The following is a 26,723-nucleotide window of genomic DNA, read 5'->3' as shown; positions in this document are numbered from 1 at the left end:
CTTGTTGTACTTCCTTTATGATAAACTTCTCAGTCTCCTTCATGAAGGTGACGCCAGACTTACTGTTCTTTTCATCAGTCTCATCTTTGTGCCACATTGAAGCTTTTCGTTTAAGAAATGCGATACCTCTGACAAGACTTGTCCATGTTGAAAAATAATCAAATAAACTTATGTCTAGACCTGATGACTTAACAAATGTCTTTTTTACTTCCACTAATGGTCTGACTTCTTTGTCGACTTCTGGTTCTATGACTTCAAACAGTGTGCTATCTGATAAATTCTGGGACGCAAAAAAGGCATTTGGACCTTTTAACCATTCTGATTGTCTTAAACTGTTAACTTCCAATGGTCTTGTACCATGATCTGCTGGATTATAGCTTGTTGGCACATAATTCCATTGTAATTTTGTAGAAACCTTCAGAATTCGGTCAACTCGATTGCTAACATACACGTAAAATCGCCTAGTCTCATTATATAGATAACCTAGGACCACTTGACTGTCTGTATAAAAGTATGTGGCAGATGAAGGTATCTCAAGAGTCTTCTGAATGAAAGTGGCAAGTTCTGTTGCTAGACCGGCTGCACACAACTCAAGTCTGGGTATGGTGTGACCATGGTTAGGTGCTAATTTTGATTTTCCTAATACGAATCCGAACTGAGAATGTCCATTGTCATTGAATGTGCGAATGTAAGCTACTGAGGCTATAGCGTCTTTGGATGCATCTGAAAAGATGTGGAGTTCACATTTTGAACTGTCGCCTAAAGATGTTTCAGTGAAAGATCTTTGGATTTCTAATGTTTCTAAGTCCTTTAATGATTGTTTCCAGATCTGCCAATCATTCATCAAATATTCTGGTAATGGATCATCCCATTCTACACTGGCGTTCTGTAAAGCTTGTCTCATAATTAATCTCCCTCCTAGGAAAACCTATAGGGTCAAAAAATTCCATTTATGACTGAGAGTACTCCTCTTTTTGTGTAAGGTTTCTCATCTGCTGATAGCTGATATGTGAATATGTCTCGAATGACATCCCAGCTTAGGCCTTAACTACGCTGTAAACAAGATTCGTCAGAATCAAAGTCTATTTCTGTAATATTCTTTCCTAAGTCTTTTTGTGGAAAGCTAGAAAGCGCTTTGTTACTATTCTATAAGATTTTGTGTAATCTAATATTACCACCTGTCATTAGTCTATCCTGTGTTCTTTTAATAAGACTAGCAATGTCTTTTTCACTGTCGCTAGAAAGAAGTCCATCATCAACATAGAACTGTTCTTTCACATATTTACATACGTTGTCACACTGTTCTTCTCCTTCATGATTACAAACCGTCTTTCGTAAACAATAATTTACAACTGATGGAGACGGAGAGTTTCCGAATACATGGACTTGCATCCTAAATTCTACAAGTGGCATTTCAATGTCATTGTCTTTAAACCAAATAATTCTGAGAAAGTTTCTGTGATTCTCTTGAACTTCAAAGTTAAAAAACATCTGTTCCACATCAGCAATAGCTGCAAACTGTCCTATTCTGAACTTTGATAATACACTAACTAGATTGTTTGTTAAGTCTGGTCCTTTAAGCAGTACGTCATTTAGACAAATCCCATGGTACTTTGCCGACGAATCAAAAACTACCCGTATTTTAGACTGTTTCTTAGCATGGTAAACCCCAAAAATGGGCAAATACCATACTTCTTCTCCATCCTTGATGGGGGTGCCAATTCTGCATGGTTGTTTTTAAGTATCTTTTCCATGAACTGAAGAAAATCCTGTAACTTTTTCGGGTCCCTCTTTAGACTTTTCTAAGTTTTCTGCTCTTTTTCGTGCTTGTTCATAGTTATTACTTAGTGTTGTACCATCTTTGCGAAAAGGCAGAGGTGCACTGAAGTTACCATTTGATTCCTTCCGTATTCCATTTTCCATAATGGTTATAAACTCCTTATCTTCACGGGATAATCCTACTTCATTATCTTCTACAGTCTGTTCAAATATATCACTTTAAACAGATTTTTGTTCTACTTTTGTGTCCTTGACCTTAAAGTTATATTCACAAGGTTTCAAGGTTAATTCCTGATTTGGTAAAACTGATGTTTTGTTGACAGTTATGACATCAGATGTATGCACTAGACCAAGACATGCTTCTCCAATAATAGTCCATCCTAACCGTAGGCGCTGAGCGTATGGTTCATGATCTTTACCAATTATCTGGTCCAAAATGTGATGACAACTTATCATGTCCCTTCCTATAAGCAGTGAAATATTGGCGTCATGGTCCAATTCAGGGATAAATTCTGCTATTGACTCTAGATGACTATACTGTCTGGCTACAGCAGGTGTAGCTATCTCTTGTTTGGAATTTGGAATGTCATTACACTCTATTAATGATGTGCACTCGAGTTGAGTATTTTTATCGAATGATTCAAGTATGAATCCTGTGGCACGACGCCCAGACTGTGCAGATTTTCCTGAACATGATGACAAGGTATATTGTATAGTATCATAGTGTTCGCTGAAAGTATCAAAACATTCAGAGGTAGCTAAAGACCTGTCACTTTGGTCATCAATTATCGCATATGTTTTTACACGTTGTTCTGGTTTTCCCTTTGGATATAGGTTTATCAGTAATGTTTTTGCACATGACTTTCCATTAAACTGATTTGCGTCGCCACAAATTTCTGTACATAATGATCCTACTTTCGGGGTTTCCTCGTCTATCTTCTTTCGTTCCCCGCCATTATCTAACAATGGTTCCTGACGTTCAATGTGAAACGCTGTGCAATGTGATGAGTTTCCACATTTTTCGCAATTAACCTTTGCTGAACAGTCTTTAGCCAGATGCTTGCCTTTTAAACATTTAAAGCAAAAACCATGTTTCTTTATTATCTCCCTTTTTTCTGCAAGGGGTTTGGTAGGAAATGATCGACATTCTACTAAACTATGTTTCCCTTCTTCGTGTACTGGACACTTAAGGTAATTTGAGTTCTGATTTTCTACTTTAGTCTTTTTTGTGTTGAATACTTGTCTATTTAGTGCATTTCTATTTGTTGGATTTCTGTTGTTAAACTTCTGCTTTTCAGGGTCTTTTCGGTTACTACCTGATTCAGTCTGTTGAAACTTAAAACTTGGGTCGTTCATCTTTACTGCTAAAGAATGAATAAATTCTGCAAATGTTCTAAATGGTGGATACACCACTGAATTGTTGAGTTTGTACTTGCTGGCTTGGTCAATCCATCTAGTCTGCATGAAATATGGCAGTTTTGTTACAATTTTATTCACTTAATATGAAGCGTCAAAGTACGCCAAAACTAATTGATATTTTTCATTCTGTTTAACTGATTCGATTTCAGACAAAAGGTCTGAGAGTTCATACAATTTACCGTATTCATCGTTTTTAATTTTAGGAAATCTGTCCAAGCGTTCTTTGAGTGAGGCGGCTACACTTTCAGGTGCTCCACACCTCTCATCGAGCCTCTTCCATATTTTCTCTAAGCCTCTAGTTTCATCATGAGCATTTGCGACGCTTAAGCTTGACGCCTGTTTCTTTGATTGTGGGCGCAACCATTTGTTCAACAGATCTTATTCTTCTGAGCTGGTTGCGTCAAGTTCTTTCATAATGTTTTTGAAACTTCTCTTCCAACTACAGTACTTTTCTGGCTTGTCGTCAAATTGTGACATTCTTGACAAAATAATGTCTTTTTTCATAATGTATTTTGTCAGGTCAATTATTCCAGGTGATGGTACTTGATTTGTATTTGTTTTTTCAGGATCTAACATATAGACTGGAGTTTCTGACACGAGCATAGTCTGTTGTGGTTGAGGTGTTTTGATTTCCTTTGGCAGTGTTGTTGAAGGCAAAAATTCTGGCACACAAGGGTTTAATTTTGTTTCCTCAACTGGAACACAAACTTCCGGTCTCTGACTGGCAACATAAGATTTTACAATTGCAGAAGTGCATATCTCATTGTCCGGTAATTTCCAGCTTTTATTGCTTATACTGTCACATTTATCTTCTAGTATTTCTTTTACCACACTTAAATCTGCTTCTGCCTCTGCCACTTCTCGTTTATGTTTTAAAACTGTTAAATTTGATTCCAAATCGGACCTTTTCTTCTGCATTTCTAATTCCAGTTTATTTTTGTTCTCTTTTTAGCGTTTCTTTTTCTTCAATTATCTTAAGTCTGACCTTTGTGGTTTCTGCCTTTGACTTTTTATCTATATAAATGTCTTTGCTGGATCTGGGACTTGTCTTCGTCGAGTGACTTGACTGACTTGACTGACTAGGTTTGCTATATTGTCTTGATTGACTAGTTTCGCTATGACTTGCCTGACTATGTTTGGTATGATGACTTGCCCTACTAGTTTCGCTATGATGACTTGCCTGACTATGTTTGGTATGATGACTTGACCTACTAGTTTCGCTATGACTTGACTCAATTGCATGACTAAGTTGAATCGGTTGACTAGTTTTTCTATCGTGACTGTCCTGTGTCAATTGTTTTAATTCCGCTGTTCTTTCATCAATAAATCTTAGTCCGTATCTAACTTTCTGTTCGGTAGCCTGATACACCACTCTCTGAATTCTTTCGATTGCACATATTTTATTTTAAGCCTTCCAACAGGACCTCCCCCCCAAGGGTGACTGGGGAATAGAAGTATGGTCACCATTGGTCTTCCTCCGACCGGCAGTAAAACCCTTGCTAAAGTGGGGCGTCCGTTTGGCTGTGCGGGATGTACAAATTTGCAGCCGCGTCCGGTCAGAATGGGGACGTTAAATCCGATGCCTCGTATAAAGAGAGTGCCACGCTCTTTGAACGTTAAGAACCCTTGCAACAACTCTTTGAGGGGTCCGTAGGTGACCTGTTGCAAGGCTAAATTTCTGTCCCTATCCAATATACCCTCATTTCCCGTGGCAGTCTAAATTACTCAGACCTTAATCCCAGACGCCCCTATTACAGAACCTACCTATTGTATTTATTGTTAATTTGTTCTCGTCCTGAATATGCATGAAATATTTGCCACTGGACGTAAAGCAACCAACAATCAATTAATAAATCCAACAGGACCTGTCTCACCTCTTTTAAGACTTCTGTATTTTCTGAATATAGCTCTAAGTATTTTAAACTTCCATCTATAACACTCGTTCTGATTTCTGAGAGTACTTAATAATATCTAGAGACGTTTTCTTCAGAATATCCATAGCTTTCAGAGTGTATTTCCGTATTCTTCCGATACCAATGGCTTGTCTGATTCTTCCTGTTTGTCCATGTCGCAGACTTTCTATTGTAGTGTTATAGGGTTCTAATTAAAGCCAATGTTCATATAAGTTCTTTATTTCTTTATTCTAATCACATTACATACTTCCCAGGGGAAGGTAGAAAGCTGAAATTAATAAAATTTTCCCATTACAATATGTCTTAGTAAAATAAACAAAAATACACCAATTGCATGAAGGTAAGTATCAGGTAAGTACACATGCACTAACAGTATATGAAAACACACACCTAAATCAATCAATCAGCCAAAAGTTCACACATCTAAATCTTAGTTAAACACTTGCAAAGTATCCTATATAAACTGTGCCTATAAATATGTTACATGCTTATATATGCATGCCTAAACCATGACTAAAAACTAGCATAAGCATTCCTAATGTGTAAAATACATAACCAACAATTCCTAGTGTGTAAGTTTGCCTAATATTACATGTACATGTAAGAAAAGATAATAGTTCATAACCCAGACAGAGAATTTTACCTTTTGTGTGTAATAAATTAAATGCAAAACACCTAAAAAATATATATGTCTACGAAGGTAAGTACCTATAATACTTTTATACAGGTTTACAAAGTGTGTATTGCCTGGACCAAGTCAGATATTCATTTTGTATGAACCAAAAATATAACCCTTATTTACGGGTTGAAAACACAAAAATATATACCTGGCACTATTTGTGCATACTTCTAAATTCATAATAAAAATATAATCAGGCAGGGAAAATAGACTTACTCTGTGGGGGACTTCTATTATTCTAATTTTGTTTGGATTGAATTGAAAACGTGTACCATGGCTGAATTTTGAGAGCTATATTCGAAAGGGGATGGGATCTACCCCGAAATGCGTTTTCTCTAAACCTGTACAAAGAAGGATAACTCAATACCAAAAAAGTGAAACACTACACCATGGCTCGAATGTCCATTTCAGTCTACTAGCAACGACAAAATAATTTTCTAGGACAATCTTTTTACTAGAGTACTAATAACGACAAAACAATTTCTATCTACCTGTTTGATATTGCTATGAAAATTAAATAACAAAAATACCGGATTGTCTATGCAATCTTGATCCACCCTGTGTACAGAGCACTACTGTATATCAAAGGCAATGCAATCATTGTTCCTTTTTGCAGGTTATCTCTTACTACAATCTTTTAGGCTATATCCTGATTTTACCCCGTACATTAATTTTTCGGGGAAGATTCCAAGAGCACTGAAATACGCAATTTTATTCAATACGAATAAAAGAAAGATTTTGTTTTGAATCACATCTCTACATAAAACTGTTTTGTTTCTTTATTTTGTAATGAGTCAAAAACAAAATACTTGTATTGTAAATGACATTGTTTTTTTTCACCCCTACAAATTTCTAGACCCTTTTTTATAACCCAAAAGAAAAGTCTTTCAGACGCTTGGATATCTATGCGTGTCACTATCTTATATAACTGTTCCTGATTCTACCTCGTAAATTTGTTAAAACACTGTTCTATATAACTGTTCCTGATTCTACCCCGTAAATTTCTTAAAACACTGTTCTATATAACTGTTCCTGATTCTACCCCGTAATTTTTTTAAAACACTGCTCTATATAACTGTTCCTGATTCTACCCCGTAATTTTTTTAAAACACTTTTATATAACAGTTCCTGATTCTACCCCGTAAATTTCTTGAAACACTGTCTAAAGTGTCTTATGTATGAGAGGAACGAAAAATACCAGAGGGACAGTCAAACTCATAGATCGAAAATAAACTGAAAACGCCTGGCAAAAAATGAAAAAGACAAACAGACAAACAAAAGAAGACATGACACCGCAAATTACCTAAAACCTCTTGCACATAGTTGATTCCTTATTCTTCACATGCTTACTATTTCTTAAGATATACGAGTGAAATATACGTATGATGTAAAAAGGTATATTCTTTGAATCAAACTTGAAACATTATCGGTCATATACAACAAAAACATTTTTTTGAGTTCTCTATCTCCGGATTTCTTTCCTAGTGTATCTTGCTCATTTCAATCAGTATCTACCTAGTAAAGAGTGGGAATAGTATTGATACTATTATAACTGCAGCACAGAATATAAATTAACCTGATAAATACTTCAATAAAACTAAAATTTAAACTATTTGAAAATACACAACCAATACTTTTTTAAATTGTTATTTGGGTGGAGAGTTGTCTCATTGGCACTCACACCACATCTTCTTATATCTACTTACAACAAAAATGTTAATGATATTAATATACCAATATATACCAGCACGTCTAAAGCTTATCCGTATACAAACTGGGACTATTACACTTACGTTCGTGTAATAATACAAGGTATATACATGTATAACCTGGGCAATATAAGAAACTGCCGATAGAAACAACTGACAAATTACCAAAATCAGACTGCATAGCGTTCTTTGAATTGGACAGTAACAATATTATATACATGTGTAAGTACAAAGTATTTATTTATTCGAACAAGTTCATGTTGGTGCAGCTGGTTTCCAGTATCTGAAATAAAAGAAAAAACGTAAAACATGGCCTGTCATATTTAATCTAAATTTTACAAAATTATTGCATGTGACAAAAAGTTTATGTTCATAAATATAAAAAACAACATATGATATTTTCGATTCTATAGCAGTACTACTGAACATTACTGACCATAATTTTGGGGTCAATAGGATTTTTTTTAACGTTGAAGGCTGTATGGTGACCTCTAGTTTTTAAGTTCTGTGTCATTTGGTCTGTCGTGGAGAGTTGTCTCATTATCAATTATATCACATCTTCTTTTTTGTGATAACCTATCTCAACTCAATCAGTCATATTACTATAATGGAATCATCCATTGTGTAAACACATATTCAGAACAAAAAACTATAAAAAAAAATATGGTATAAATAATTTCTACTCACATGTAATCATTATTAGCTGCCCTGTGGATCCTACTTCATTGCTTTCAATTACCCTACAGAACAAAAATGTAAGTATTAGAATAAGAATACTTAATTAATTCATATACAACTAATAAATAAAAAAGAATTAAAAAGACATTGGATTACTGTTAAACCTTTTTTTTTTAAATACATGTAAAAACTGATTTTTTTTTACTTTTCCGCCTTTGTAATTAAATGTTCTCGTGTACATAACCAGACTTAACATTTGGCATTTTTGTTACAGTTTTTAAGTTGATTGATTGATTGTTTGTTGTTTTAAATCCAGTGGCAAATATTTCATTCATATTCAGCACAATCTAGTGTTTAAAATTCGTTAGATATTTGATAACGGTTCAATTTGTTACCATCGTCAAACACATATTTACCTGATTTAATCAGTTGTTTGATATTTCCCAATACAATCAATCCATCAAAGTTATAAATGTTCATAATTTAAGCACAGTAAAATTGTTTCTGTCTATGGAGTACAACAAACACAAAATATATGTACATACTGAATACAAAGATAAAACACAATTTGAACGTCCTCGTGAAAGTTAACGATTGATTCATGTTTAAAGTCAAATCTGAATCATGCAAAGTCGCTGTCACTAGAAAAGCTGTACTGAAATGCGGACTTAGCATACGGATTACTTCTCCGAGGTCTCTGTGGCTTTGTCTTTTTAGTTGTGCTACATTTCATCGGTTTGAAATCTGAAGGAAAAAACAATTTTGCAATATTTTCCTCGCTATCTGATTCGCTTGATGTGTTTTGTTTTGAAGCGGTTGCTGTTTTTTTACGCTGTGCACATTTAGGGTAGGATTGTAAAGCACTTGTAGAAGCGACAGCAGTATCCATAGTAAAAGAACTTGAAGGAGGATTATAATTGGCTGAAGAAGAAGCCGTAGCGTATCCAGCAGGAGCCATAACTGTAGAGGGGGTACTGTTTGAACTCGGAGGAGTTGCAGAGACAGCTTCATCATCGGATTCATCATCGCTTCCTTGGACGATGGTTATAGCATGTGCGTTTTCTACCTCTTTGACGGGAGGGGTCCAAGTTTGAAATAATGGCGACGGATAGGTTAAGTTCGGATCATTGGTTAAAGTAAATGTAGCCTTAACTAAATTGAAGAAGGCGTCGTATACGTTTCTCCTGTTTGACGACGCGTAATTCCTCCATATAATTTCTGCGAGATGTTGTTCAAATTGCTTGGTGTTGGTTCCGTTAATGCGCCTAAAATGATCTTTCGACAATTTCCATGCACCTTCAATACGATTTGTGCAGCATTTGACAACTTCTCCGGTATCTGCATTTTTATATATTTGTTTAAAGCTCGTTTTGTGACAAACGGAAAAATGTTCATACCCGGCTTCATTGAGAGGAATGTACGCGGCCCAACTGTCTGAAAAAATGCGTGAACCCGGCGAAACGGGCTTCTTGATAAGCGGAATTAACGTATTAGAGTCCCTTTTATCAACCGGATACATAATTATCCTATTTGATGATGTCTCGACCATCCCAAAAATCCAAATTCGGGTTCCTGTTGGTTTTCCCCGGTTATACTTAATCTTCCTACCAAATAAACTTTCATCTATTTCGACATCACCATCAAATACTAGATTTTGAAACATTCCCCATTTCCATTCTCAATTTTATTTGATACTCTGTGTGAACATGTTCACAGAACAGTTCTCTAACATAACTCGCCCAGTTGACGGACGTATGTCTGTATTCTATCCCCGCGCTAATTGCACTCTGGTGTAACGTATGCCCATCTAAATAGTTCTTCATAAAGAGCAATAAATCTCTGATATTGTAGGCAGAACCTTGAAAAAAAGAAAACTTTCTCATACCGAATTCGTGGCCATTCGAACACCTAAATGAATACCCATCACTGGCCTTTGAGCGCTTGTAAAGAGTGCATTTACGGGTACACTTGACGCAATCTAAATTCGTTAACAGTAACCCGTTTTGTCTAAGCCAGCTGAAAAAATCCTCATCTGCAGAAAGACAAAGATTGAAAAACGTCCACGGATTACGGAAATCCTGAAAGTCAATGCCTTCATGAATATTCTTTTGTAGATGGTAACTGCCTTCCCAATGTTTTTTCCTTCCTTTTCCACGACCAGACATTTTGGGAATGATAAGAACCTGCTAGAACTTAAATTGTAATCACTTAAATTTAATAAAAAATCAAAATCTTAAAGACCGCCTTCTATTCACAAACCCAGTATAAAGCTACCCTAAATTCACAAAGACCTCCCCTTGTATAAACCCCCAGGCTATTTAGTGGAAAATTGAATATGCAAATAAGTGTTTACTACTTACCATTTGCTCACTCCTATGTACGTTATAACGGATGGTTCCATCCACATATTCAAAACTAAAAAAAAAAAATTAAAAAAATTGTAACTTTATTTCTGTTTTTTAGGAATGAACTATTTTTAACAATGCCTCAAGGAAAGGGTTCAATAATACTATCTTTTTAATTCTTTTTAACCTCAATAAAGCTGTTATATGGTTCATCAGAAATTATAATATAATTTTTGTTTACTGTTAATGTTAGTGTTAAATACATAATTTTAAACTTATATATATATCACCAATAAAAAATGAAGCTATAGCTAGAAGACTTTAACTTTCGTAATTTGCATGCAAAATAGGCTATAAATGTGAAAGACTTACCGTCCATTAGAAACGTGGTATCCATATAAATATGGATATCTTCCCTCCTCGAAATATCTCAAGATATTTGCCATTTTCTATACATCTCCTAAATTCATGAGCGTTGCCCATTCAATAAAAATCTCTGGATTTAATCCATTGACATATACAAACGCACACAGAATCCCCCGCCCAAAGTTTTCATTATGGGTCCAAAAAAGTTCCCGAATTTTTCGTGGCCATTTTTTGGCAGGGCCAATTATTTCTTGGATTGTCATCCAAAGTTCCATGACCTTCCTCGATCTCAACTTTTCCCTCCATAATTGCCTATAATTCACTTATTTGTTCAGTTTCCCAATGTTTCCAAGACTCATTAAACTGGCCCAGTCAAGGAATAACGCCACGTCCAGTCTCTTAACCCTAACGAAGGAACACAAAACTTCACTTTCATGCAAGTTATGTGCGGGAGTCCAAAATAGTCTCCGTACATTTTTAGGCCAAGTTTTGGCATCCCCAATTTCTTGCTGAATCTTTTTCCATAAAGTTTGGATATTTTTATTCCTATCCTTATCCACTTTAGTTTTGGCCATTTTGAAAGAAAGAAGAATAGAAAGAATACAGTTATAAAACTTACCTGAACATGAACTCATTTTTAGGCAAGTGAAAATGAATCGCCTGAACTGTCATAACAAATATTTACCTTAAGCTATATCACCCAAGTGATATTGATTATATGTTACACTATTTTTTATTAATCATCAAATATATGTTCAATAACAAAAAACAATACAATTATATAACTCAATTCGTGAAAAGATAAAAAAAAAAAAAAAGAAGAAAAAAGGACAGAATTTAACATCTCTATATGAAATATCCTTTTTCCGTCGTATGTCAAACCACTGCTACTGACCTGATAACGAGTGAAACATAACTTAAACAGTTCGTACGACGGAAAAAGGGGAATGCTTAATCCAATTTTTTTTATCAATTTATCAAAATGTTATTAAAAAAAAGTAAATAAGTATAGTATTCCTTTTTCCGTCGTATTTTGCAGTATATCTTTTACTGCATGGTCATAATTATCGATTTCCCCTTTTACATTTCATCAATATTTTTTTGTTTATACCCCCTTTTCCCCGCCTAAATAAGTTAAAGATAAAAAAAAAGAAGAAAAAAGGACAGAATTTAACATCTCTATATGAAATATCCTTTTTCCGTCGTATGTCAAACCACTGCTACTGACCTGATAACGAGTGAAACATAACTTAAACAGTACGTACGACGGAAAAAGGGGAATGCTTAATCTAATTTTTTTTTATCAATTTATCAAAATGTTATTAAAAAAAAGTAAATTAGTATAGTATTCCTTTTTCCGTCGTATTTTGCAGTATATCTTTTACTGCATGGTCATAATTATTGATTTCCCCTTTTACATTTCATCAATATTTTTTTTTGTTTTAACCCCCTTTTCCCCGCCTAAATAAGTTTTTACATTCTTTTTTAGTATACTTTCATTGTCGTGATTCCCCCTACATTCCCTATATTTTATCCTTTTGCAGTTTCTCTTTTACTGGTCCGGATTCTCCCCCTTACATTTCAGCCACATTTTATAATTTTTCAGTATTTCAACCCCGATTTCCACAACTTCTTTTTAATCATATTTTTATTTAATTTTTACTGGTCGAGATTCTTCCCCTATACATTCTGCATTTTGACCCGTTTTCAATTCTTTATTACTGGTCCTGATTTCCCCCCTAATTGTCATTATTTTTGTCAGTATTTCAACCCTTATTTCCACAACAACTTCCTTTAAATCATATTTTTATAAAATTTTTACTGGTCGAGCTTCTTCCCCTATACATTCTGCATCTTGACTCCCGTTTTCAATTCTTTATTACTGGCCCTGATTTTCCCCCCTAATTGACATTATTTTTTTCATTTCCCCCAAAAAAAATCCTAGCCCCTTTTTTTCCTGAATATAACCCCAAAGAAAACCCTTTCAGACGCTTGGCTATATGTGTCAGGAAATGATTAAATAATTATTTTAACAAAAATAATGAATGTTACAACAAAATATCCTCCTTCTTTCTTGAAACACAGTCTAATATATACCCCGTAAATTTCTTAAAACACTACCTTATATAACTGTTCCTGATTCTACCCCGTAAATTTCTTAAAACACTATCTTATATAACTGTTCCTGATTCTACCCCGTAAATTTCTTAAATCACTATCTTATATAACTGTTCCTGATTCTACCCCGTAAATGTCTTAAAACACTATCTTATATAACTGTTCCTGATTCTACCCCGTAATTTTTTTAAAAACACTGTTCTATATAACTGTTCCTGATTCTACCCCGTAAATTTCTGAAAGCACTGTTCTATATAACTGTTCCTGATTCTACCCCGTAAATTTCTAAAACGCAGCGATGTTAAGGCAATTTCGATAAGATTTTGTCAGGGGCAGATAACCCCGTAAGGACCTCATTATGTATTCATATATTCATTAATGGCGAAGATTCCGTAAGCTGCGTCTATCGATGAAACTGTATGAAATCAAATTACTTACATGCCTGTTAACTAAAAACGGGTATCCGTATGATGTAATTTGTTTATCGAAACACGAATATTGTATGTTTGTGCTTTAATTATTATGGCAAACAGTTGCAATAGCTGTTTTTGTTGACGAGATTGTCGGCTTGTGGACCCCGCCTCCTTTTGCAGATTAACCAATCAGTAGACGATCGCCGTCAAATAGATGTTTGTGGTTTGCAGAATGAAAAGAACCTTGCAGCGAAAATTATTTTCACTTCTATGTGAAAATCTAACCAGAAAAGTAAGTGTGAGCCTCCAAATATGTATTATTTATGAAACATACTTTGCTTGTTTTGTTAATCATTCGCTTCAGAAATCAAGAAACTGTATACTTATAGATAAAAACGAGTTTAGTGTTGGCAAGCATGATATACACGTGGTCATGGTGGTCAAAACGAAACTAGACTGCAACAAATATCTGAAATTTGAATAATTTATCGAATCCCGTCAATAAATGAACAGATTATCGAATGAAACGAGATCCCTCCATTATACCGAGAGCCCATTCTCAACATTTACCCTGAAATTAGTTTCTAATTTTCGTTTAGCCATTCGGGGAAAGGGGGGGGGGGGGGGCGTTCCACTCTCTCCGGCACCCACATTGCTGGAGCCATGACCCATACTTTCAAAGCATGGAGCTCTTAATTTGTAACACTGGGCACACAAACTTGCTCCAAAGGAAGCCTTGCAAGACGTCATAATTATTTGGACTACCTCCCCCCCCCCCCCCTCTTTCCAACTTCTACTCCCACCATTTAATCAGTGTGAAGTCCATACTATATTATTTTCTGCTTAGTGCTGTTGGTATTAATCAACTTTGAATTTAAAAGGGCGGTAAAGGGTTAATTTTATGCAATGATTTCTATTTACCCAGTGTTTATATTTTATTTCACTTGTTTTCTTGTTTTGACGTTTGACCTCTTAATACATGTATCTAGTGTTTTGGTCGATGTGCGTGCTACATGTTTCCCCTTATTTATTTCCATGTTTCCTGTCGTACAATTTATTTCTCATGCTTGTCAAAAAAGTTTTGCAATTCTATTGAATATTTATAGTTCATGTACAAAAAAAAATGTATGTGATAAAGAACTTCAAATTTAAATGTACTATAAATAATAATTTTTTGAAATCGGATGCAACTTAAGCTTTTAAGGAAGTTAAAAGGTGACAGCAACATGATTACATCTTTATGTCCATTAAAAATGACTGCAGAAGGCTGAGTATCTGGGTAATTATTTGGAAATATCCTGGACAGTGCGTCTTTCTCTGGAAAAAGCCTGTGCACCTTGAATAAATTATCTTATTATCTGTGAACCAGTATTTATTAAATCATTACCAAGTCAGAAATATATATATAACCAATTGCAAGTTTATGTACTTAAATTGCTGGCTAAATAGAACAATTTTTAATACATAGTCAAAATAATATTATAATTTCTTGAAAGGCTTTGTTAATGATTAACTGGGACGCCTTCCTCATGTTCCTATGACCGTCATTATTAGGAAGGAATCGCAGCAAAAAATTGAAGCTTTTCATGACACAATAATATTATTACTAATTAATATGTAGTTTGCTCATCAAGACTGCCCACTTTGACATAATCTTTTATATATATGTATGACTAAAGTGCGATGGTCACGCTAAAGTGCAATGATCTACGCTAAAGTGCGATCAGATGACACGTTAAAGTGCGATGGTGTAACGGGAATGGGATTCAGGCGATGGTTTTTGTTTTTTGCTGTGTTCATATTAGTTTTTCGTTTATTGTATTGTTTCTAAATCATGTCGTTGTTATTCTCTTTTGAATTGTTTTACACAAGTCATTTCGTGATCCTGTATAGCTTTCTATGCGACGTAAGCCAAGGCTCCACATTGAAGGTCATAACGTTATTAGGTGCATACATCAACGATATTTGGTCTTTGGTGGATATTTGTTCGTTGACAATTACACCACATCTTCTTATCTGTTTTTTTGTTTATTTTGTATATTAATCAGTCCGTTATCTTTCTCGTTTGAATTGTTATACACTGGTCGTTTTGATACTCTTTGGTCGTTATAGAATACTATCTGTGGGGTTAGCCATACAGTATTCTATATCCTGTATAGCTTTCTATGCGACGTAAGCCAAGGCTCCACATTGAAGGTCATAACGTTATTAGGTGCATACATCAACGATATTTGGTCTTTGGTGGATATTTGTTCGTTGACAATTACACCACATCTTCTTATCTGTTTTTTTGTTTATTTTGTATATTAATCAGTCCGTTATCTTTCTCGTTTGAATTGTTATACACTGGTCGTTTTGATACTCTTTGGTCGTTATAGAATACTATCTGTGGGGTTAGCCATACGGTATTCTATAGTTAATTACATTTATGAGTTAGCATTGGATAGCGACTTGTCGCATTGGCAATCATATTATGATACTACACCTCTGGTCATTATGTTACTGTCTTGTTGACGAGTATCCATCTCTTTTACAGACATGACGAACCATATTTTAAAAAATTGTTTTTACAAAATAATTCAATTAGAAAGTTAAAAAGTAGCTTTTATTTCACGCAAGTAAAAAATTGAAAACAAAACGTTTAATAATTTCATGCGTCCGAAGCGCTTTTCTGGATTTACCTTCATCAGGAACGCTCAAAGCCAAACATTTGAAATCCGAGGATGTATAAGTACCAAAACAGTTGAAGAGCTATATGCTTTTCCAGTAAATGACATAAATACTTTGACACTTGGTGTATTTTGCCATTTTCTCTCTCTTTTATGATATACACCTTCCCCTTACTAACGTCAGTTTCAGTCTTTGTTTATGAAAAGTTTTTTTTTTTCCAGTATACTGACAGAATCATGTTTTTCCCCGCCGACACAGCGTTTGTTTGTACAAACGGCTTGTAGCGTCATAATACGATTTAACGTTGCAAACGTTAATACTTTCGCGAACAAACGCACTTTATCGTATCGCGGCATCAGACTTTAGCGTGTTCAATTAAATAGCACAGACTATCGCACTTTAGCGTATCAAACCATCTCACTTTTGCGTGACCATCGCATTTCAGCGTCCCCATCTCACTTTAGAGTCCTACATATATATATATAAGTAAAACAGTATTTAAATTGAATAGAACACTGCATGCATCATCGTTCTAAAAATAGAGTATTACATAAAATATCTGAACTGTATTACTGTTGGCAGGAATTAAATCCATTACTCGAAGATATATCCCCGGTAAACAGAAGGGACCCATTTATAAAATTTTCTTTGGGAGAGCACTAGTCAGAGAGGCAGAAAAAAGCCCCATTTGTAATAAAGTTGTTTATTCTGTGACAACAGACCAGTTTGTGGAATCACTAATGTACGCAAATCACATAATCAATTTATAAAAGGAAAAGGCCACAGCTCTGTAGGAACCCATAGATTAAGGGGGGTCTCATATTCTTATTGCTCTGAAAGTAAGTCTCCCACCAACCGCTGAGAAAAAAAAATAACGACATGTACAATTGTTATGCACCAACTAGCGTAACGGTTAAAATGAACCAGACACCATGAACACAAATTAAACAAAAATTGATAATCATAAATTAAATAACAGCTATCACACATATTTGAAAGAAATATATTTTTATTTGGAGCAATGCCTTGCTGATGAATCATTCAGATGATAACTCAAAACAGCTTTCACCAATCTTCCTGAAACTTTGGTGAATTGTTTAAATTTATTGACATAAGTTTCCTTTCCATTTCTATTAGATATTTTTGATACCTGGTTTTGGAGTATAGGGACTTTATTCATATTAACGGGTCGAAATTGTCGCGTTTTTTGGACAATGTCTCAAAAACGCTTAAACACATTTTCATGAAACTTGCTGAAATGTAACGTAAGCCTTACGATTTTTAATATATTTTAAATTTTACTTATTCCAGTTATGGGATTTTATTCATAAGAATTATTCATGAATTGTGCCACTGTGCGCAAGTTTTTTTTTTTTTAATTTTTAAAACCCCCACTTTTAGTCTTTAAAAAAGTGGGGGTGGGTATACTGTTTTACTTCTGTCTGTACATCCTCAAGCCAGTCAGTCCTTCCGTCCCACGAATATTTTTCGTTGCATCTTTCTCAGGAACATATTTTACTTATTCCAGTTACGGGATTTTATGAATAAGAATTATTCATGAAATGTGCCACTGTGCGCAAGTTTGTTTTTTTTAAATTTTTATACCCCACTTTTAGTCTTTAAAAAATTGGGGGTGGGTATACTGTTTTACTTCTGTCTGTACATCCTCAAGTCAGTCAGTCCGTCCGTCCCATGAATATTTTTCTTTGCATCTTTCTCAGGAACATTACAAGGATTTCTGAAATTTGGTTTCAGGGTTTATATGTGTCAGCTATACCGTGTGATGCTTTTTCAGATTCATCACTCAACAACCTTTTACTTTAAGGGTATGGGGGTATATTAGTAGCTCACAGATTCACTTTTTTGTTTTAGATTTTTTTTTTGGGGGGGGGGGGGGCTGGCTCTTTATTTAGCATAGGATGCAGCAATTCTAGAAATCCAAGAAAAAATAGGCATTTATATATCTATGGAGGAAATCCTGATATCAAATTAGGGTTGTGTGGCAGACGTAATTTCTTTATTTAAAAAATTATATGAATCATTATAATTATGTTTATGCTCCTTATTTTAAAAAAAGTACCTATATGTAATTAAATAATTACTTACTCTTATTTTTTTTAGCTCCCCTGTCAATTACAAGATACAGTATGCCATTCCAGCTTTGATGAAATAAAGTAATGGTTTGATTTGGAGAGCTTTATTATTATAGACAGGTAAATTGTTTTATCCTGATATCAGCTAACTATTGTACAATGAGACAACTCTCCCCAAGAGTCCAAATGACACAGACCTTAACAACTATGGGTCTTTGAATGGCCTTCTACAATGAGTAAAGCCCATTCTTCATATTTGGCTACTAAAGGCCCCAAAATCACAAATGTAAAACATTTCAAAGGAGAAAATTAATGGTCTAATTTATGTAATCAAAAATGAATGAAAAAGAAATATGTAACACAGCAACAAACGACAACCACTGAATTCCAGGAACATACATTGTACATACAGAATGTGGATGGGTTAAACATGTTAGCGTGCGTGGCTTTTCTTCCTGTTTTATAATTTGTGCAAATAAATTTCTGTTCTTACATCATGTACATTGTAAGAATATTGTATGATGTAAACTCAGAAATTATTGCAATGTTTTTATGAGGCAACTTTGAATATCGCAATAAAAGGAACTCACATTCCGAAATCTATACATATAACTGTACAAGTATGCAGATTTTTCTGAAATCGCAATTATAAATCTCACATTTTTGTCCATTCTTTAAAAATTGCAAAAATAAATGTACCCAATAATCATGATAATTTCTTAATTTAATCAATGTTAATGAAGTATCTGTACCAGCAATAAAATTTATTTTTACAGACATGACAGATATTAATACAATAATATACTGAACTTGCTAGCAAATTTTTTTTAGCTGTGGATTACTGATATTGATATTGAAGTATTCCTGTCTTAAAAGGAGATACAAAACAAAGTAAATTAACATAAATACATCAAATTAAATATTTATTACATAATACATCTTATAGGCACATCTGGGTTTTTGTCTCGCCTTGACGGAGTCAAAAAGCGAGACATAGGTATGCTGGCGACGGCGGCGACAACAATGTATTAGTTTGTGATTAGGTCTAGTTCATGGTGGTAGGTCAATGATATTTGGTATGCAGTTGTATTAGCATTGGCACATCTCATTCTATGGAGATTGTTTAGCCATGTACCTTCAGTCATGGTTCATCGACTTTGAATATTTGCATAACTTGCATGTTAAAGTATTGCTATTTTAATTTCTTCCTGTTTTATAACCTGTTTCTTCCTGTTCAACATTTGCATTATCAAAATTACAAAAAGGCGAGACATATCTCTGTGATAAAAGTTTATTTTTCATTTAACTTTAAAGTTTTATAAAAGTACATGTAGTGCACCTTATTAAAATGTGTGTGGAAAATTAAATCCTTGTTCAAATGATGAATGAAGACATTATTGTTGTACGTTTGTCTTTTTTTACATTGGCTAGAGGTATAGGGGGAGGGTTGAGATCTCAAAAAACATGTTTAACCACGCCGCATTTTTTGCGCCTGTCCCAAGTCAGGAGCCTCTGGCCTTTGTTAGTCTTGTATCATTTTTAATTTTAGTTTCTTGTGTATAATTTGGAGTTTAGTATGACGTCCATTATCACTGAACTAGTATACATATTTGTTTAAGGGCCAGCTGAAGAACGCCTCCGGGTGCAGGAGTTTCTCGCTGCATTGAAGACCCATTGGTGGCCTTCGGCTGTTGTCTGCTCTATGGTTGGGTTGTTGTCTCTTTGACACATTCCCCATTTCCATTCTCAATTTTATTATTAAATAAGGACAAGGAAATTATTTTGTTAGCATTTTAACAGTAACTTCTTGAAGAAATATGTTTGCACTAACTTTTGATTACTTTTCACATGTTGAAAATTTCATTTAATATATTATATTTGCTTTTTCATATTTCAGGGATGATGACCTGCAGTAGAAAGTTCCTTATAACTCATCATGGCCATTACAGCAGATCTGATTAAAATTTGTTTAGAAAGCCACCAAATATGTCCATGAAAAGTATAAAAAAGACAGCAATTCTATATAATGTACATATATGTACTAAGCAGAAGCATTGACTGTTTCAAGACCAAATGAATTGGAATTTAGTGTTTTGATGCTGAGAGACAGAGGAAAATTAACTAGACAATTTAGCTTCTTTTTCATCATCATGTATCACTGAAGTTGATGTTTACCATCTTAAAGAGCTTTTACCTCAGTTAAAATGAATTCTAAATACGGACAGTTTGGAGATTTGTGAATTTTCTTACAATTGGAGTTTCAAAAAAGGATTTCATGGATGTAATTTGTCGTTTCTTTCATGAAATATTTGAAAAATCTGCAATACATTTGTATCTGACCAAGTGAGAGATCTAAAAATAGACATATGATATTCAGTTGAACTGTAAAGAAGGAGATATTCATTTATAAGACTTATATGAGTGTTTTGTTATTTTTATGGCAACTACGGGGAAAAAATAGCAATTGATTTAAACATTAATCCTACCTAGATATACTATCATATACATGTAGGCATACAATTCACTGATGCACCACTAATGGAGATACATGTAATTATAAAACTAAGAATATGACATATGATTGCCAATAAATTAACAACTCTTCATCAGAGAACAAATAGTCATATTATATATTGTCCACCAGCATAACCAGAGAACAAGAAGATCATATTATATCATGATTTATATTTCAATTTCATTTCATTTCATAACAGTTAACACAGAATAAAGGTATACAAAAAGTTCAAAAGCATAAAAAAGTGTTTTAATTGCAGTTGTTGTTCATCTTAAATTGACTTAGTCATATTGATGTTGGCCTTCAATACTGAGCAAGACCTCTGTAACAGCCACAGAATGTTTGAACAAAAATATTATCTTTACTTATATATTTGTCTATACTTAGAAATCAGAATTTTTTTTCATTTCTTGTCTAAATTAAAATAGGTTATACTATGATACAATTGTATACGTTTGGCAAAAAAAATATAAATTTATTTAAATGATGGTATTATTTGTATCCAGGATTTTCTGAAACTGCAATAATTAATCTCGCATTTTTAATTGTCCTTACATTGTTCAATAATTAAAATTATCTTGGGAATAAATTTACTCAAAAAATTTCTGACTCTTTTTGAAGGATATATAAACTTGGAAACTTGTGATGGAATATTTTCACAGTTTTAGAGATTCTTATATCTAGCATGTTTAGCAAAAGATGTTGGGTATACATGTATGGCAATGAGACAGCATCCCCAAAACAGACAGAAATTGCTTTGTTCTCAGTTTGAAATTGCACACATATTTTTGTATTACAGCTAGAATTTGATATAAAAAAAGATGATCTGGTATAATTGCCAATGAAGTTTTGATTTACACTTAAGTAATTTTTTTACTCTTGTGATTGGTTCAGGTAAATATTAACCACTGATTGTACCCTTGTCAATGATATTTGTAGGCAGTAGTTTTATAAGCATTTACATATCATTTTAATTTCCATGCTGACATAGTTTGTCCTGTCTGCTATGTCATGATTAATTCACCTGACACTTCCTGAAACTTTTGGATTGTGTATATATGTATTAATTGTGATTGAGTTAGTCATTTCTGTGTATTTATATTATATATGGTACATAGAATTTCTTTTATTCTGACAGAAAAGAAATACCATTCAGCATGTTCAGTTGCCTCCAATCTCAGCAGGTGATGGGAAATAAGTTTTCTGATTTTGACATGTTTGAGATGTCTTCAACCTTAAAATATTATGGCACTTGATAATGAAAAAACAATTGATTGATTGTGCTGAATGTCATGTAAGCACTTTTGGCTGTCCATTTGTATTGGTGAACACTGGTAGGCAGGGATTTAATATGAAATGAGCAGCAGAAAAAAATAGGTCACTATTTCCAACTTGATGGTATAAAATTAAATGTAAACTATAAGGTTGAGAAATTGAGATAATATATATGACAAGGTTGTTGATTGAATCATAGGTACATGTACATGTATCTGAAACTAATTGGAAGTGGGTTTTTTATACAGATGCGATTAAAATTAGTCGTGTATATATATGCATCCGATATTTGTCGAACTGGTTATCGCTTTATGATATAGTGTAAGCATAAATAATGAGAGCTCAAGGTACATTTTTTTGAAGTATGGGGTACTCAATGCCGTAGCTTTTTTGTATAAAAAAAGCAAGCCATACAAAATACTGGCCTGGTAACTGGTGAAAATTCATATTCATTCATAGGCAAAAAAATTACCCTACCCCACCAGAATAAAATTCAAAAAGACCTCCCAATCATGATTTACAAATTGATACCAGTCACACTTGAGATACAGGAGATATTCAACTAGTAAAATGTGAATATTTATATTCAGGTAGGAGTTAATATTTATGATTTAAACAGTGTCAATGACAAAAAGCAAACAAAAAAATCATGAATTTTGGTATAAAGTTCTGTATGAAAATGCAACTTTTTTCATTAAAATTTTAATGGTTCCCAATATGCAAGCACTAGAAGAGACTTTATAGTATACTATTAATTATACAATGAACTTGCATTTGCAAAAATGAGAACTGCACTATGAACCCAGATGCGGATTCCGGATTTTGACAAAAAAAGGGGGGCTGCGTGTCCCAACACTAATCGAAGTTATGGACATATAAGAAGTGTATACATTAACCATAAATTGGTTGATACACAAGGGATCAGAGCCCACATGAATCCGCCTCTGCCATTTCAGCCATTTGCGGTGATATACACAAGAAGCGGAATGCAAGAAGATGTAAATATTCTATTTTATGAAAGTCCAGCCTGTCACAATGAAAATTCCCTGAAAAAAAACAATACTAAATAGGAAGCTTTAATAAATTAAGCAAGCAATAAGAGAATATTTGTTTATTCGCTCCAACATGACGTTATTATTATATGAAACGCTTCACGGTGAGTACAAAAAATACACTGAGTTTTTCCGTCAGCCGATCCGACTACTCCCGGGTCATTCAAACGTTTTTCTCTCGCATTTCAAGGCGATAATGCTACTTCATGCTAAATTAATTGAAAAGGGCAGGTGCAAGAGCTATACCAACCCACTTGATTCTGGTATTGGTAGAAAGGCCACATTTCAAATTTTTCAAAAAGTGCTGTGCCTAGTTATATAGCGTTCGTGTAAAAGATATTTCACAACCCGAAGTGCCAAAAAGTCAATAAATCGAAAAAATTCTCCACGTTTTATTGTTTTTTATTTACAACACCTCTATTAAAAACTAGGCACAGCACTTTTCCAGTAAAATAAGTTATCCTGATTACAGGGAGCCAAAAACCAGGGCGATCGGATTTCATCTTGCACCTGCCCTTTTGACTTTTTTAGGAAATGTCCTTACTTTCAGTTTGAAGTCACAAGACACTAGTGTATTTATATTTTTCTATAAATAAAAGTTTGGAATGTGATTCAGAATAGACCCTTTTCCCCCTGTTTACGCTTTTGACGTGAATTTTAACCTTTAAGCAAAGAAAACTAACTTTGAGTTCAATATGATTTTTCCTGTGTATAAAAATGGGATATTTCTTGAATCGCCCTTAACGTCCCTGCGAAAATTCGGACTTTTCAATTACGGGGTAGATTCAGGAACAGTTATACATAGATATATATGATATATTAAAACAGACCACTGAAATCTTTCCTTTATTCAAAATATTACTCCATCATGAATATTCATTGTCTGAAATGCTGATATGACATTCAACCATTTGCATTTACAAAAAACTTTCGTACTGCCGACGACAAAATTATTTTAAATTTACCTGTGTGACGTCTTGCAAATTGACAAGATTTTAAACGGAATATCCCTCGTCAAAAGGTAAAATCAAACGCTAAGCACATCAAACAATTGCAAAACAACTGTCATATTTCTTACAAGGTACAGACATTTCACTTTGAAGAAAATAATGGAGTTCACCCAGCTTTTTAAGCAAAACAAACCAGACTTGATACCAAGTAATATTCATACCAGCAGTCAAGACTCTGCCATTATCCCCTTTCCTAAACAAAGTCCATATTGACATTAGTTGTATATCATTGAATCAGCTCTAGTATTTATTATTATATTTTAAGATATACGATAAACACATGTGATTGGCAAATACAGTATTTGTTTGATACATTTTATAGTTGTGTAATGAATTTTTCGCAGACAAGTGGGTCAAACCTGAACGTCACGCGGGTGAATGGAAAATAATTTTGTCGTGTGTAGTACTACAAGTTGTACAATGATGCCTATACTCGGGCCTTTAAAAACACCACAAAGACCATCCTTTGCACAAAGGACCTGAAATCCCCTATAAAGCATAAAAATATTAAAGGTCCTGAAGAAAAATGTATAAAAAAACTAATTGCAATAAAAATTGCGATTTTAATAATGTGCTATTTGGTGTTATCACCGGTATCGGTTCGGAACCGACTCTATATCCGGGTTATGTGATAGCTCATGTAGGAGAATTTTTAAATAGTTATAAAATAATATAAATGAAATAAATGTCAATTATTAATGTCTTAATATTTTATTGTTGTAATATTTTCTAAGATGGACCCCTAACCAAAACTACGAAAATTTTGTAAGGATTCCGATGGTTTGCTGTTTATTTTATGTCTCGTATATCATCATCTGTTTGTTTTCATCCGTATGGTAATATATTTTAGCGATGTAAGAATAATTGCATTATAACAAAAAAGTCTTACTTTATATTTCCAATTAATATTGTGATTTAATAAGATAGAGAAATAAATATGTATGATTTTACAAAACATTTAGACTTTTGGTTTTGTCCTCACTGCAGCTAACATTGGCTGGTGACATTGCCCAGGCGTCTTGGCTAGACGTTTAACCTTCGGTATCTCAAAATTTTACCATTCGCAATATCAAAATTTAAACTTCAAACATTTGAAAAGAAATACTGGCAATAGCAAGTATTTTTTTTCAAATGGTTAACTATTAATAAAATGAAAAGAAATAAATACTTTTAAGTGTATAATGAATCATCTATGCGCTAAGTAGCTTGTTAATATGATTTATCATATATTTAGATAATTAATGAAAAATATAAGAATAAGTTCTCAATTTCCTTAGCAATGCTGATGAAAATAAAATATATATAATTTAAGATTAATACATTACTTTGAAAGTAAATATAATTTTAAACAAACTTGAAAGGTATTTATCCTGTTGGTGTCTAGATAGACTTGTATTGAGAGTGAATCATGTTGAATTTATATAGCTTTGAATGTTTCAATGAAGAACTCTCATTTTATATTTTCTTATAAACTTTTTAGTAAAATGGTTTATATTTCTCTTTGCACGTTAAGAACCCTTGCAACAACTCTATGAGGGGTCCGTAGGTGACCTGTTGCAAGGCTAAATTTCTGTCCCTATCCAATATTCCCTCATTTCCCGTGGCAGTCTAAATTTCGCCGACCTTAACCCCGGACGCCCCTATTACAGAACCTACCTATTGTATTTATTGTTAATTTGTTCTCGTCCTGAATATGCATGACATATTTGCCACTGGACGTTAAGCAACCAACAATCAATCAATCAATTTATATTTCTCATTTACTAAACTTCAATAGACGATGTCTTTGATCGCCGCGTGTGAGATCTATATATAGAAAACCTGTATATTTTGCATACGTCTGAAGTTTTTTTTTTGTTTTTTTTTACTGTATAAAATAAATACATACAATATACATACAATTATTTTTTAAACAATGTTATTGTTTTAAGGACTGCATTTTAACGCTGATAATTAAGTTTAAAGAATTTATAACGCTAGTTCATTCACCATAAGCGCAGTCAAGTTCTCATTATACATTACATTTTAATTGTTGAGTTGAAATCTTGACAAACAATGATAGCGTTATTTATTTTCGGTTTAATGTCCAGTCTATATAATATTTATATGTTTATGTTTTCTCAATATTTTTCAAAATATACATATATGTATTATAAAATCTTATTGAAAAGGGCCGTAATCTTATGCATATCCGTACCGATTCGGAACACGATTAAATACAACTTTAATACCAATCTAACTCAAGAACTTAAAATAATTTTTTTTTCGTAAGAAATAACTTTTCCCTCATTTTATAAACAATTTCAGGTCCTTTGTGCACTTAACAAACGGCTTTCTGCTCAAGGGAGGTCCTTTGCGGTGTTTTTAGAGACCGCAAAAACAATTTCTAACTTTACTTTTTGACATTGCATTGCATAGAATTGTATTCTTTAAAATTTATATAACGAATTTAACGAGCTCTAAGGGAAATTCAAAACGGAAATTTCTTTATTAAAGAGCAAAATCAAAAGCTCAAATGTGTCATATTCCTGACTTGGTACAACCATTTCTTTATTTAGTAAACAGTGGTTCAAACCGTTAATAATCCATTATTTCTTGTGAAATTCTCTAAAACAGCTCAGACAAAGAAAGACATCACATCCACTACATTTAATTTTAACATCTTTCCTCACTTTGTTAGCAAAACATT

At 33.6% G+C, this 26,723-nt stretch overlaps 1 long non-coding RNA gene across 1 annotated transcript; it reads left to right on the top strand.

The window, feature by feature from the left end:
• Positions 1–13,449: 13,449 nt before the first annotated feature.
• On the top strand, positions 13,450–20,453 carry LOC127732309 (uncharacterized). The gene is made up of 3 exons (XR_007996175.1): positions 13,450–13,711; positions 18,211–18,302; positions 20,080–20,453. It is a non-coding gene; the product is annotated as an uncharacterized LOC127732309 (long non-coding RNA).
• The last annotated feature ends 6,270 nt before the right edge of the window (positions 20,454–26,723 follow it).

This window comes from Mytilus californianus, unplaced genomic scaffold (genome assembly GCF_021869535.1).
Source record: "Mytilus californianus isolate M0D057914Y unplaced genomic scaffold, xbMytCali1.0.p SCAF_23, whole genome shotgun sequence".
Taxonomy (NCBI): Eukaryota; Metazoa; Mollusca; class Bivalvia; order Mytilida; family Mytilidae; genus Mytilus; species Mytilus californianus.
The sequence above is the reverse complement of the archived record's forward strand: the minus strand, read 5'-3'. Positions and strand labels throughout refer to the sequence as shown.